Source organism: Protopterus annectens, chromosome 3.part1 (assembly GCF_019279795.1).
Source record: "Protopterus annectens isolate FY-2018-M chromosome 3.part1, PAN1.0, whole genome shotgun sequence".
Classification (NCBI taxonomy): Eukaryota; Metazoa; Chordata; order Ceratodontiformes; family Protopteridae; genus Protopterus; species Protopterus annectens.
Window position 1 is genome coordinate 900,848,319 of NC_056732.1, and position 14,825 is coordinate 900,863,143.

Here is a 14,825-nt window from a genome sequence, read left to right on the forward strand (position 1 = left end):
ACTTTGTGTACTGTGTATTTTTCTAGATAGTTTCACTGTGTGTGAGGTATAAACTGGAAATTGTCCACTTTCATTAAGCATCTGTTGGGTTGTTTGTTTCTGATAACTGGTTACAGTAAACTTTTTTTTTAGAGGCTCCTTTAGCTGTTTAAAACTCATTTAAAGGCACACTGCTGCTTTTCAGCTGTGAAACATTTCTGCAGTTTGTTCTAAGTAGTGGGGATATTTGTAGCATTTCCATATTCAGGCTTGTATTTGGGCCTAGTGTTTGTGGAGGCTGTGTGTCCGAGCACATATTCAGAGACATTGGTTTGGCCAAAGCCATCAGGCATTTCTGTGAGAGAGAATTGTTTGAGGTCATTGGCTGACTGAGGTCACCTGGACTACAGCTTAGACTAAGCACCTCATTGGTTCTTTTGAGATTTCTTTCTTAAAAGCTGTCTCAGGTTTCAACTTTCTGTTGCCTAAGAAGTTCAGTTGTGAATGCTCTGCCATTTCACAGTGAACTGATTGAAGGAAGGACACTGAGGAAACTCAGAGCTATAATATATAACATTAAGTATCCTGTTTTTTGTTTATGTTGTTCTTTATTTCTTTGTTATTTATAGCACTTTGTGTACTGTGTATTTTTCTAGCTAGTTTCACTGTGTGTGAGGTATTAACTGGAAATTGTCCACTTTCATTAAGCATCTGTTGGGTTGTTTGTTTCTGATAACTAGTTACAGTAAACTCTTTTTTTCTAGAGGCTCCTTTAGCTGTTTAAATCTTTCATTTAAAGGCACACTGTTGCTTTTCAGCTGTGAAACATTTCTGCAGTTTGTGCTAAGTAGTGGGGATATTTGTAACATTTCCATATTCAGGCGTGTATTTGGGCCTAGTGTTTGTGGAGGCTTATGTGTCTGAGCACATATTCATAGATATTGGTTTGGACAAAGCAATCAGGCATTTCTGTGAGAGAGAATTGTTTGAGGTCATTGGCTGACTAAGGTCACCTGGACTACAGCTTAGACTAAGCACCTCATTGGTTCTTTTGAGATTTCTTTCTTAAAAGCTGTCTCAGGTTTCAACTTTCTGTTACCTAAGAAGTTCAGTTGTGAATGCTCTGCCATTTCACAGTGAACTGATCGAAGGAAGGACACTGAAGTAACTCGGAGCTATAATATATAACATTAAGTATCCTGTTTTTTGTTTATTTTGTTCTTTATTTCTTTGTTATTTATAGCACTTTGTGTACTGTGTATTTTTCTAGCTAGTTTCACTGTGTGTGAGGTATTAACTGGAAATTGTCCACTTTCATTAAGCATCTGTTGGGTTGTTTGTTTCTGATAACTGGTTACAGTAAACTCTTTTTTTCTAGAGGCTCCTTTAGCTGTTCAAAACTCATTTAAAGGCTTGCTGCTGCTTTTCAGCTGTGAAACATTTCTGCAGTTTGTTCTAATTAGTGGGGATATTTGTAACATTTCCATATTCAGGCTTGTATTTGGGCCTAGTGTTTGTGGAGGCTTGTGTGACTGAGCACATATTCAGAGACATTGGTTTGGCCAAAGCAATCAGGCATTTCTGTGAGAGAGAATTGTTTGTGGTCATTGGCTTATTGAGGTCACCTGGACTACAGCTTAGACTAAGCACCTCATTGGTTCTTTTGAGATTTCTTTCTTAAAAGCTGTCTAAGGTTTCAACTTTCTGTTACCTAAGAAGTTCAGTTGTGAATGCTCTGTCATTTCACAGTGAACTGATCGAAGGATGGACACTGAGGAAACTCAGAGCTATAATATATAACATTCAGTATCCTGTTTTTTGTTTATTTTGTTCTTTATTACTTTGTTATTTATAGCACTTTGCGTACTGTGTATTTTTCTAGCTAGTTTCATTGTGTGTGAGGTATTAACTGGAAATTGTCCACTTTCATTAAGCATCTGTTGGGAAGGCTCACTGCTGCTTTTCAGCTGTGAAACATTTCTGCAGTTTGTTCTAAGTAGTGGGTGGGGATATTTGTAGAATTTCCATATTCAGGCTTGTATTTGGGCCTAGTGTTTGTGGAGGCTGTGTGTCTGAGCACATATTCAGAGACATTGGTATGGCCAAAGCCATCAGGCATTTCTGTGAGAAAGAATTGTTTGAGGTCATTGGCTGACTAAGGTCACCTGGACTACAGCTTAGACTAAGCACCTCATTGGTTCTTTTGAGATTTCTTTCTTAAAAGCTGTCTCAGGTTTCAACTTTCTGTTACCTAAGAAGTTCAGTTGTGAATGCTCTACCATTTCGCAGTGAACTGATCGAAGGAAGGACACTGAGGAAACTCGGAGCTATAATATATAACATTAAGTATCCTGTTTTTTGTTTATTTTGTTCTTTATTTCTTTGCTATTTATATCACTTTGTGTACTGTGTATTTTTCTAGCTAGTTTCACTGTGTGTGAGGTATTAACTGGAAATTGTCCACTTTCATTAAGCATCTGTTGGGTTGTTTGTTTCTGATAACTGGTTACAGTAAACTGTTTTTTTCTAGAGGCTCCTTTAGCTGTTTAAAACTTTCATTTAAAGGCTCACTGCTGCTTTTCAGCTGTGAAACATTTCTGCAGTTTGTTCTAAGTAGTGGGGATATTTGTAGCATTTCCATATTCAGGCTTGTATTTGGGCCTAGTGTTTGTGGAGGCTGTGTGTCTGGGCACATATTCAGAGACATTGGTTTGGCCAAAGCCTTCAGGCATTTCTGTGAGAGAGAATTGTTTGAGGTCATTGGCTTACTAAGGTCACCTGGACTACAGCTTAGACTAAGCTCCTCATTGGTTCTTTTGAGATTTCTTTCTTAAAAGCTGTCTCAGGTTTCAACTTTCTGTTACCTAAGAAGTTCAGTTGTGAATGCTCTGCCATTTCACAGTGAACTGATCGAAGGAAGGACACTGAGGAAACTCGGAGCTATAATATATAACATTAAGTATCCTGTTTTTTGTTTATTTTGTTCTTTATTTCTTTGTTATTTATAGCACTTTGTGTACTGTGTATTTTTCTAGCTAGTGTCACTGTGTGTGAGGTATTAACTGGAAATTGTCCACTTTCATTAAGCATCTGTTGGGTTGTTTGTTTCTGATAACTGGTTACAGTAAACTCTTTTTTTCTAGAGGCTCCTTTAGCTGTTTCAATCTTTCATTTAAAGGCCCACTACTGCTTTTCAGCTGTGAAACATTTCTGCAGTTTGTTCTAAGTAGTGGAGATATTTATAGCATTTCCATATTCAGGCTTGTATTTGGGCCTAGTGTTTGTGGAGGCTATGTGTCTGAGCACATATTCAGAGACATTGGTTTGGCCAAAGCCATCAGGCATTTCTGTCAGAGAGAATTGTTTGAGGTCATTGGCTGACTGAGGTCACCTGGACTATAGCTTAGACTAAGCACCTCATTGGTTCTTTTGAGATTTCTTTCTTAAAAGCTGTCTCAGGTTTCAACTTTCTGTTACCTAAGAAGTTCAGTTGTGAATGCTCTGCCATTTCACAGTGAACTGATCGAAGGAAGGACACTGAGGAAACTCGGAGCTATAATATATAACATTAAGTATCCTATTTTTTGTTTATTTTGTTCTTTATTTCTTTGTTATTTATAGCACTTTGTGTGCTGTGTATTTTTCTAACTAGTTTCACTGTGTGTGAGGTATTAACTGGAAATTGTCCACTTTCATTAAGCATCTGTTGGGTTGTTTGTTTCTGATAACTGGTTACAGTAAACTCTTTTTTTCTAGAGGCTCCTTTAGCTGTTTAAATCTTTCATTTAAAGGCTCACTACTGTTTTCAGCTGTGAAACATTTCTGCAGTTTGTTCTAAGTAGTGGGGATATTTGTAGCATTTCCATATTCAGGCTTGTAATTGGGCCTACTGTTTGTGGAGGCTGTGTGTCTGAGCACATATTCAGAGATATTGGTTTGGGCAAAGCCATCATGCATTTTTGTGAGAGAGAATTGTTTGAGGTCATTGGCTGACTAAGGTCACCAGGACTACAGCTTAGACTAAGCACCTCATTGGTACTTTTGAGATTTCTTTCTTAAAAGCTGTCTCAGGTTTCAACTTTCTGTTACCTAAGAAGTTCAGTTGTGAATGCTCTGCCATTTCACAGTGAACTGATCAAAGGAAGGACACTGAGGAAACTCGGAGCTATAATATATAACATTAAGTATCCTGTTTTTTGTTTATTTTGTTCTTTATTTCTTTGTTATTTATAGCACTTTGTGTACTGTGTATTTTTCTTGCTAGTTTCACTGTGTGTGAGGTATTAACTGGAAATTGTCCACTTTCATTAAGCATCTGTTGGGAAGGCTCTCTGCTGCTTTTCAGCTGTGAAACATTTCTGCAGTTTGTTCTAAGTAGTGGGTGGGTATATTTGTAGCATTTCCATATTCAGGCTTGTATTTGGGCCTAGTGTTTGTGGAGGCTGTGTGTCTGAGCACATATTCAGAGACATTGGTTTGGCCAAAGCCATCAGGCATTTCTGTGAGAGAGAATTGTTTGAGGTCATTGGCTGACTAAGGTCACCTGGACTACAGCTTAGACTAAGCACCTCATTGGTTCTTTTGAGATTTCTTTCTTAAAAGCTGTCTCAGGTTTCAACTTTCTGTTACCTAAGAAGTTCAGTTGTGAATGCTCTGCCATTTCACAGTGAACTGATCGAAGGAAGGACACTGAGGAAACTCAGAGCTATAATATATAACATTAAGTATCCTGTTTTTTGTTTATTTTGTTCTTTATTTCTTTGTTATTTATATCACTTTGTGTACTGTGTATTTTTCTAGCTAGTTTCACTGTGTGTGAGGTATTAACTGGAAATTGTCCACTTTCATTAAGCATCTGTTGGGTTGTTTGTTTCTGATAACTGGTTACAGTAAACTGTTTTTTTCTAGAGGCTCCTTTAGCTGTTTAAAACTTTCATTTAAAGGCTCACTGCTGCTTTTCAGCTGTGAAACATTTCTGCAGTTTGTTCTAAGTAGTGGGGATATTTGTAGCATTTCCATATTCAGGCTTGTATTTGGGCCTAGTGTTTGTGGAGGCTGTGTGTCTGAGCACATATTCAGAGACATTGGTTTGGCCAAAGCCTTCAGGCATTTCTGTGAGAGAGAATTGTTTGAGGTCATTGGCTGACTAAGGTCACATGGACTACAGCTTAGACTAAGCTCCTCATTGGTTCTTTTGAGATTTCTTTCTTAAAAGCTGTCTCAGGTTTCAACTTTCTGTTACCTAAGAAGTTCAGTTGTGAATGCTCTGCCATTTCACAGTGAACTTATCAAAGGAAGGACACTGAGGAAACTCGGAGCTATAATATATAACATTAAGTATCCTGTTTTTTGTTTATTTTGTTCTTTATTTCTTTGTTATTTATAGCACTTTGTGTACTGTGTATTTTTCTTGCTAGTTTCACTGTGTGTGAGGTATTAACTGGAAATTGTCCACTTTCATTAATCATCTGTTGGGTTCTTTGTTTCTGATAACTGGTTACAGTAAACTGTTTTTTTCTAGAGGCTCCTTTAGCTGTTTAAAACTTTCATTTAAAGGCTCACTGCTGCTTTTCAGCTGTGAAACATTTCTGCAGTTTGTTTCCCGCCCTCCCTCCCTGCTGGTATAGTGTTTTTATAGTTGGTGGCTTTGCAGTTGCCCGCCCCTAGTGTAAATTTGACCTAGGACCCTCCTCCCAGTCTAGTGTCATTACCTCATTCTACGCACTACAGGGAGAACATTTGAGAAGGCCAATCAGCTTAGTTTTGGCTACTCCTTTCTCTCTTTTCTTTCTCTCTTTCCACTAAAAAAAAAAAAACAAACAAAAAAATGTATCTGCTTTTACTGTATTTGTGTTTTTTCCTACTTTATTTTGCTTTTGCGTTATCTTAAAAGTACTCAATTGTATTTATTACTGCTTGGTGTAACTTATTCTAAGCCTTTTAGTTTAAGCACTTGGGCTTTAGACCAGTTGTTTTACATTAGGAAGGTTTGTGGGCTGCACTGTGGTGGCAGGACAGTTAGCTTACATCCTTCTAAGTTGGGAACTGCTGATTGAGGGCTCAGTGTCTGTTATTCTAAAAGTGTATTAGTTCTGGTTTAAGCACCTGGGCTTCAGGCCAGTTATTTTACATTAAGAAGGTTCATGGTCTGCACTCTTGTGGGAGAAGAGGCTGGACTCTGCCCTTCTGAGCTGGGAATTTCTGGTTAAAGGCTTCTAGTGCCTACATATTTGAACTATTTCTTACTGTAATTGGTACACCTTGTTTGCTGTAGAATAGACTAGATCCAGGCCTGCTGAATCTAGATTTGTTTGTATGCTTGTTATTTCCCTGAAAAGCTAATTCCACCTAAAACGCGGCTTTTCAGTGCTTCTGTGGATCCCTAGTGATATCTGCATTGCTTACTGTACTTATTTCCTTGTTTCACTTGAAAGAAAGTTACTGTTTGTCATTTTTGCATTTAAGTTACCTGGCACGTGCTCACTAAAGCAATTATATAAGTCAGCACTAAAAAATTAAAAGCAATACACCCTCACAAACTCCCCCTGGAGTACCTTGCTCCCCATTGGCCATTTTTTTCAATTATAAAGAAATTCCCAATACTATTCTAGCATGTCCAAAGGTCAGTTGTCAATCTCCTCTCCAGTAAAGCTGGTGAATCTGGGAATCTTGAGGCAATGTTACAACTGCCTCATGTACACAGACAACCCTCTCCTCCTCCCAACAAATTCCAACACATGTGAGAGATGCAACCATATAGCCAAACTGGAGGCTAAGCTCTTTCAACTCAGTACTGGCATAACTAGTCAGGAGGAGAAGGAAACCACACTCACTAAAATTCCAGTCTCACATAGACCTACCTCGACAGCAAACCAAACACATAAACACACAAAAACATACTTGGAGGCTCTAAATAAAAATCTGCCTAAGCAGCAGAGACCTCCAAAGCAGACACCCAAGCAACCGCTACCCCAAAACAAAACACGTGCAACACATAGCTCACAAAGCCAGTATGCCGAACAGTCACAGCCCTTAAGGCTAAACAACACACCTGATACACTGGTGACTCTATCATCAGGCACACTGACGTCCCACTCACCAGGCTGAACAAGGAGAAGGTCACGGTTAGCTGCCTGTCAGGTGCTAGGATCTGCCACATAACACAAGCACTCAGGTCACTCCAAGGCAAGTACAAATATGACTCAGTCATTGTCCATGCTGGTGTGAATGACCTGAGACGTACCTCCCTGGACTACATGAAAAGAGACATAGAGGAACTCTCTGAGCATGTAGCCCAGGCCGGTATGACCCTGACCTTGAGTAGCATCTTACCCTCACCAAGAATGATGCCACAGTATGAAGACAAGATTATCAATTTCAACAATTGGCTTAAGTATTGGTGTCATTCAAAGGGGATCCAGTGCCTGTCAGCCTGGGATGACATGCTCGACAAGCCACGATGCTTCACTATAGACGGCTTGCACCTGTCACCCCTGGGCTTTTGGATATTGGCAAAGGCTCTTGCTACCCCCATAGTGCCTTTTTTAGGCAAGGCTCAAAAGACAAACCCACCTCCATAGGTATCACAAGGGATAAGAAACTAAGAGTAATGCTACTCAACGCCAGAAGTCTGAACCTCAAGATGCACGCACTTGAAACTCTCCTTAGCATGGAGAACATCGATATCTGTGCAGTAACAGAAACCTGGTTCAAGGCTCTCGAGAGCACCCCAGCACTACCACGTTATACCTCATACCATGCTTTTCGGCCCCAAAACTTGGACCGAACCACAAAAGGATGGGGAGTATCAATATTCGTCAAAGATACCCACACCTCCAGGTTGGTGGCACAGCATGAAGCATCAGAGACTATCCATGTGCAACTAACAGTGGGTAAAACTGCCTTCCAGTTTATAGCCTGCTACAGACCACCCTCCCAAACCCAGGAACCCCACTCGGCCTTCCTGAGAACACTGGAAAATATGAAGGTCTCTCCAAACACCATTATATTGGGTGACTTCAACTACCCAACCATAGACTGGGAGCATTACTCTAGCTCCAACACCCTAGCCCAAAGGTCCCTAGAATTTATCAACTCAAATGCTATGGAACAACTTGTTACGACTCCCACAAGAGGGGAAAACATACTGGACCTGATCATCACCAACATGGGGACTCTATGCTCCAGACCAGAAGTGTATCCCTCACTGGTAAGATCAGACCATAAACTAATCTCACTGGATATTCACATCCCGACCCCACCCCATGCCCAGAAAACCACAGTGAAAAACTTCTCTAAAGCAAATTTCACACTCCTCAAAACCGAGGTGGAATCCTTCAAAGCCCCCGGGCCTGTGGATAATACGGCCCAGACCGCAAAATCCTTTATAAACGCATTCTATGAACACCTTCAGGAATGCATGGATCATGCAATCCCAAATAAAACCAAGACCCAATCCTCCAAAGGCAGACGTCCTGTCTGGTGGACCCCAGCCATAAACAAACTATACAATAGATGGAGGAAGCTACTAAATGATAGAGCAAAATCCCAAAAAGGGAAGGCATCTCTGATCAGTATTAGCAAAAAACTACGGGCACTCATAAAATCGTCTAAGGCCAGCTTCGAGAGAAAAATTGCACAAGACACTAAGGATAATCACAAGGCTTTCTTTAGTTATGTTAGGAACCTGGGTGGGAATTCCCAGATATGCTCAGAATTAGTCCAAAATGACAAAAAATACACTGAATCCACAGACATTGCCAACATCCTAGCTGACAGGTTCAGCGCAAACTTCTCCCCCCCCTCCCCACCAAAAGGGCTAATATCTATCCCAGCAGAGTGCTGCCGTCTGACATCTCAGATGCTCAGGTAAGAGATGCCCTCTCCAAAGCAAGAAACACAGCATCAATGGGACCAGACGGTGTCTCGGGCTGTGTCCTACATGAACTCCAAGAAGAGCTAAACCCAAACCTAAAACTACTGTTCAATCTCAGCCTTACTACAGGATATGTACCCAAAGAGTGGCGTACAGCAACAGTGGTCTCTCTCCACAAAGGTGGTGCCTCAACGGATCCTGGAAACTATCGCCCCATAAGTCTCACTAGCTTGGTCTGCAAAGCTATGGAAAGGATCATCATGGACCTTATAAATAAAGATATTGGGGACCTACAGAAACTGGATCCTACCCAGTTTGGCCTTGTTAAGGGCAGATCCTGCCTCTTAAACCTGGTCGATTTCTTTGAAACAGTCACCAAGGCCATTGACAAGGGGAAGGTGGTCCACACAGCCTACCTGGACCTCGCAAAAGCCTTCAATACAATACCCCACTCGGGCATTATAGATAAGCTCACCAGCTTAAATATAAACCCCTATGTCACTAGATGGGTTGCAAACTGGCTCAAGGACAGAACCCACATGGTTAGAATAGCTGGAACCATGTCAGACTCCAAACCAGTTACAAGTGGCATCCCACAAGGCTCAGTCCTGGGACCACTCTTGTTCGGTATATATTTCTCAGAGGTACAGGCCAACATGGCAGGACTGTGGCTGACCAAGTTCGCAGATGACTGCAAACTGGGCATCATAATAGACTCTCCAGCCGACACAAGCATCCTCCAAAAGGGCCTCATAGAAACAGACAACTGGTGCCAGAGCTAAACGCCAAAAAGTGTATAGTCATCCCCTTTGGCAAAGTGCCCACAAATTACCACATAGGTGGTAATCCATTAAGTACAGAAGAAGTAATTAGGGACCTGGGGACCCAAGTTGATAGCAATCTCTCATTTGACAACCACGTGGCCAAAGTGGTTAGAAAAACATTTTATATAGCCCACCTAATCATGAAGGGATTCACATCTAGATCAGGGGAGGTCATTGTGCCTCTTTACTCATCCCTCATCAGGCCCATAATTGAGTACAATACCCCTTTTGGGATGTACCTTACCAGACACCTGCAGCAACTGGAAAGACCCCAAAAGTACCTCACCAAGAGGGTCAAGGGGCTCAAACAGATGCCGTATGCTGCCCGGTTAAAGAAACTCCAGCTCAACTCAGTGGCATACCGCCTGCTCAGAGGTGATCTGTGCCGGACATATAATGCCATGTCCAACCTAGAATTAATGGACATGTTGCACCTCAGAAAATCCAAATCCCATCGAGCTACGCGCTCAAGGGACTTGAACCTCAGCACTGAAATAAATAGGACATGCTGGAGGGACAGATTCATAACCCAGAGGCTCCCTTCACTCTGGAATAAAATCCCCGTCCAGGTTAGGAAGAGTCCCTCATTGACTCTCTTCAAGAGGAATCTTGATGAGTGGATGGGAGATCGTAGGTTTACCCCGGGTATCACTTCTGTGTCACTGTTAGACAGAGGCACAGTATACTAATCTCGAAAAAGGGCATAGCAAAATTAATTTAAAATGGGTGGCGAAAGCCATACACACTCTGGCTAGGCTTATAAATGCCCTAGGGCAGATAGCCTAGTATGAACCTATGAACCTATGAACCTATAAACCTACACATATGCTAGCATTAACAGCATTATGTGATGTTAGTGCTGTTTTTATGAGTGGTCCAATGAAAGTGCATTCCTCAAACAAGACTATGAAGAATCCACCTTTTCCACCATTTTTATATTATTATAAATGAGAAGCAGTCTCCTGATATGTTCCATGCCTTATTTGCTTTACATCATTTTACCAAAACCCATAATCCTGCTATGATATGCATTTGATTTACCCTATTTCTACTTGATATCTATGAATTATGAATGCGCTGCATGACATTTGCTGTATGTGCAGTGCAGTTATATTTGTGTGAGCTAATTAGTAACGCCAGCCTTCACAATGAGCAATTATGATCCTTATGTTCATAACATGTGGTGTGTACTCGCCCTCTTCATCCTTAGCCATCTGTCAAGTACAGAAAATATGTCATCTGCTGCTGATACCTGCTGACATCATCCAACCTGTTCTGAAATAAATGAACTGCTGATTTTTGCTGCAGAGTTCTGAGGATATTACCCACATGCCCTTATTTGTTGTGTCATGTAGGTTAGCAAGCATAAAATTCATACAACACTGAATAAGGAATAATTCCCTTGTTCTAATTAGGTCTGCATTTTGTAAATGCAGTATATTTTTAAATACTTATGTCTGATATTGTTAAAAGTCATTTCTAAGGTGCCCTATACTATAACATAAACAACTGTTAGATTGTACAGAATATAAATTGGTAAAATATTGTCTCCATAGCTCAGTTTTCTGTCTCCTACCTCTAGGGCTAATTTCTGAACTCTTGTCACTGTTTTCATGGAGCTTTTTATAGTGCAGTCTGATATGCTTCCCAAAACCAGTTGAATGGTTGTCTATACTAACAAAAAAATAAATAAACCCAATATATTTTTTACCTGAATTGTGCCTGAGAAGGGTAATTGAAGGAATGGATTACTTACCAGGTTAACAAACAAATAAAAATAAACACGTGACAATACCTACAGATTCAGTTAATAATACTGTTGGTTATTTTCATGAACATGTTACATTACTGCAAAGACAAGACTATCATTTCTCTGACTAGGAAAACAAGTATTAAAACATAAGAAGGATTAACCAGTAATGTATTCTTCTAGACCTTTATTGTCTTAATTCAAGTTGTCTGAGTTTAAATATCTGATTAAGCCTTAAGAAGTACATAAGACCACTCCAAAAGAACAGTTGCTTTCCAATACTGGAGGATTCTTGCTGAGGTACTAGTCGATTCTATCCTGTGTTATAAATTTGTGTTTTCTGTCTCATGGAGGTCCATTCTGTGTCTCATGTTCAGTAACTATAATACATGCATCATTAGAAAAGCAGTTCTGCTGTATATTAACAAGGTGTTGTTTGCATTTATGCACTTTAAATGCAGTAAGGAATACCTTGGCTCTGATGAGAAGCCCAACACTGAATTCTGAGCCAGATGTATAAGAACTTAAAGTTATTTTTTGCCCATAGTAAGACATAAACTGTCACAATGTGCCAGGCTATGAGGGCATTTACAGAAATGCTGGCAGATTGCATTTTCTCACCTACCTAAGGGGAACAGTAGCTTGACACTTTGATTTCCACATGGCAGGCTGGCAATACCGTTTTTTCCTCATTTGAGCACAATCTCATAACTTCCACATATTACATTTTTAAGTCAGGCAAATCACAGTTCTGTATATGACAAAACAGATAGTATATGTAGCATGTCAATAAAAATGGCATTTAGCAGTTAAAAAGAAGCACTATCATGTAAATAGGCATGCTTGTTATCTGGCACAAAGAGGAGAGGTGTGAAACTACCACTCCAAACCAAAGACTTGTTGCATTATATCTGTCATTGCTGTAAAATATGGCTATAAAAGTCTTGAGAAAAATAATCTAATGATCATGTTTTGGCTGTAGATATTGACAATGTCCTCAAATAACGGTCTGAAGTGAAAGAAATTCTCAGTTGAGATAGTGAAGAAGCAAGACAGGAGATGTTGGTGCACACATTTAATATTATATACTGTACTAAATACCTAATGCCAGAGTTCACACTGTTGGTGCACACAGTTAATATTACGCACTGCAACAGAAACCTAATGTCAGGGTTCACTCACTGTTGGTGCACACAGTTAATATTACATACTGCAACAGAAACCTAATGTCAGGGTTCACTCACTGTTGGTGCACACAGTTAATATTACATACTGCGCTAAATACCTAATGTCAGAGTTAATTCACTGTTGGTGCACACAGTTAATATTACATACTGCAACAGAAACCTAATGTCAGGGTTCACTCACTGTTGGTGCACAATGTTAATGTTACATACTGCACCAAATACCTAATGTCAGGGTTCACTCACTGTTGGTGCACACAGTTAATATTACATACTGCACTAAATACAGTGTCAGGGTTCACTCACTGTTGGTGCACACATTTAATATTACATACTGCAGTAAATACCTAATGTCAGGGTTGCTCGCTGTTGGTGCACGCAGTTAATATAATATACTGCACCCAATACCTAGTGTCAGGGTTCCCCCACTGTTCATGCACACAGTTGATATTACACATTGCACCCAGTACTCAATGTCAGGGTTTCCCCAGTGTTTGTGCACACAGTTAATATTACATATTGCATGCAATACCTAATGTCAGGGTTCCTCCACTGTTGGTGCGCACAGTTAATATTATATACCGCACCCAATACCTAATGTCAGGGTTCCCATGCTGTTAGAGCACATAGTTGATATTACATGCTACACCCAAAACCTAATGTCAGGTTTCCCTCACTGTTGGTGCACACAGTGAATATTTCATTCTGCACTCAGTACCTAAAATCATGGTTCCTCCACTGTTAGTGAACATAGTTAATATTTCATACTGCACCCAATACCTACTGTCAGGGTTCCCTCACTGTTAGGGCACACAGTTGATTTTACATACTGAACTCAATACCTAATGTCAGGGTTCCCTCACTGTTGGGGTAAACAGTTCATTTTATATGCTGTACGCAATACCTAATTCCAGGGTTCCCACACTGTTAGGCACACAGCTTATATTACCTACTGCACCCACTACCAAACCTCAGGGTTCCCCACTTTTGGTGCACACAGTTGATATTTCATGCTACACTCGATAAATAATCTGAGTCCCCTAACTGTTGACTGACACCTGATTTGTAAACCCTGTTAAGTGGTTTGCACTGGTTTCAAATGTGGTGCAGTTATTAGTCAGTGTACTTATGAAATAACCCCCACCCCAATGCATCATGATATTTGCAGAATTGGCAGTATATGTAACAAGGCAAATGAGGATATGGTATAAGTAAAGTAACTGTGTCCTGACTGATATCATGGCATTTATTAAGTAGAGTCTAAAATGCATTCTCTGTAAAGTGCCAGACCGTGAAGACTGTATACTTGTGAATTAAAAAAGTGCCTGGAAATATCCATTTACAGATCAAGAGGTAACCATCCTTTTGCAAAATGTAATGTGAGTAAAAAAAGTGGGTTGACTATCAAAATGTATGAGTTACTGTGACATTATCATTTCTTCAGATAAGTTCAAGTCAGGCAATCACATCACAGTAGTGAGAAAAATAACAATGAGACTGCTGCTTTTAACAACAGGCTTGAGTCTAGAACCTACAGCTTTTAAACAAGCTGCTGCTAACCAATATTAAATGTGATACTAGCATATAATCATCGCTTACATACATTTAGATGGTATTCTTTTTTCTGTGCTGCAGAAACGTATTATAATTCACTAATTCTAAATGTAATATATATTCAATAACATAGTCAGATACTCTTCACTGCTTTTATAAATTACTTGTGGGATTTTTATCACTGTTTAGGAAGCAATTAATGTTTACGCTGCCATTAATTAGAAAAAAAACTTTATTTTCTTCAACACTCCAGCTAGTTTACAGATGCATGCATTTCTTCATATGATTCTCTTTTGTCATCAGACAAGCTACTGTGTGATTTCTAAAAACTAGAGCGTGAATACACCAGGCTTGGAAAAAAGTACTGGAAAGAAAAACAGTGGGTTTGGCCACTATTAGGTCAGAGTACCCACTTTTTATTACCTGGAGTTTCATTTTTCTTAACCTAGCTAGCCTACTACCAAACTCAGAAATATGAGGGGAGTTGAAGTTACCTCGAGAACGTTTAGGCTGCCCTGTAAATGACAGGGATGCAGGGTCAACTTTCTATTTAATGGATGGAAAAATCAGATAAAAATAAAAAATCTAAATTTACACCTTTATTACACCATTGTCGTAAGGATCATCAAAGACAAATTCAACAAATGTAAGTTGCTGTT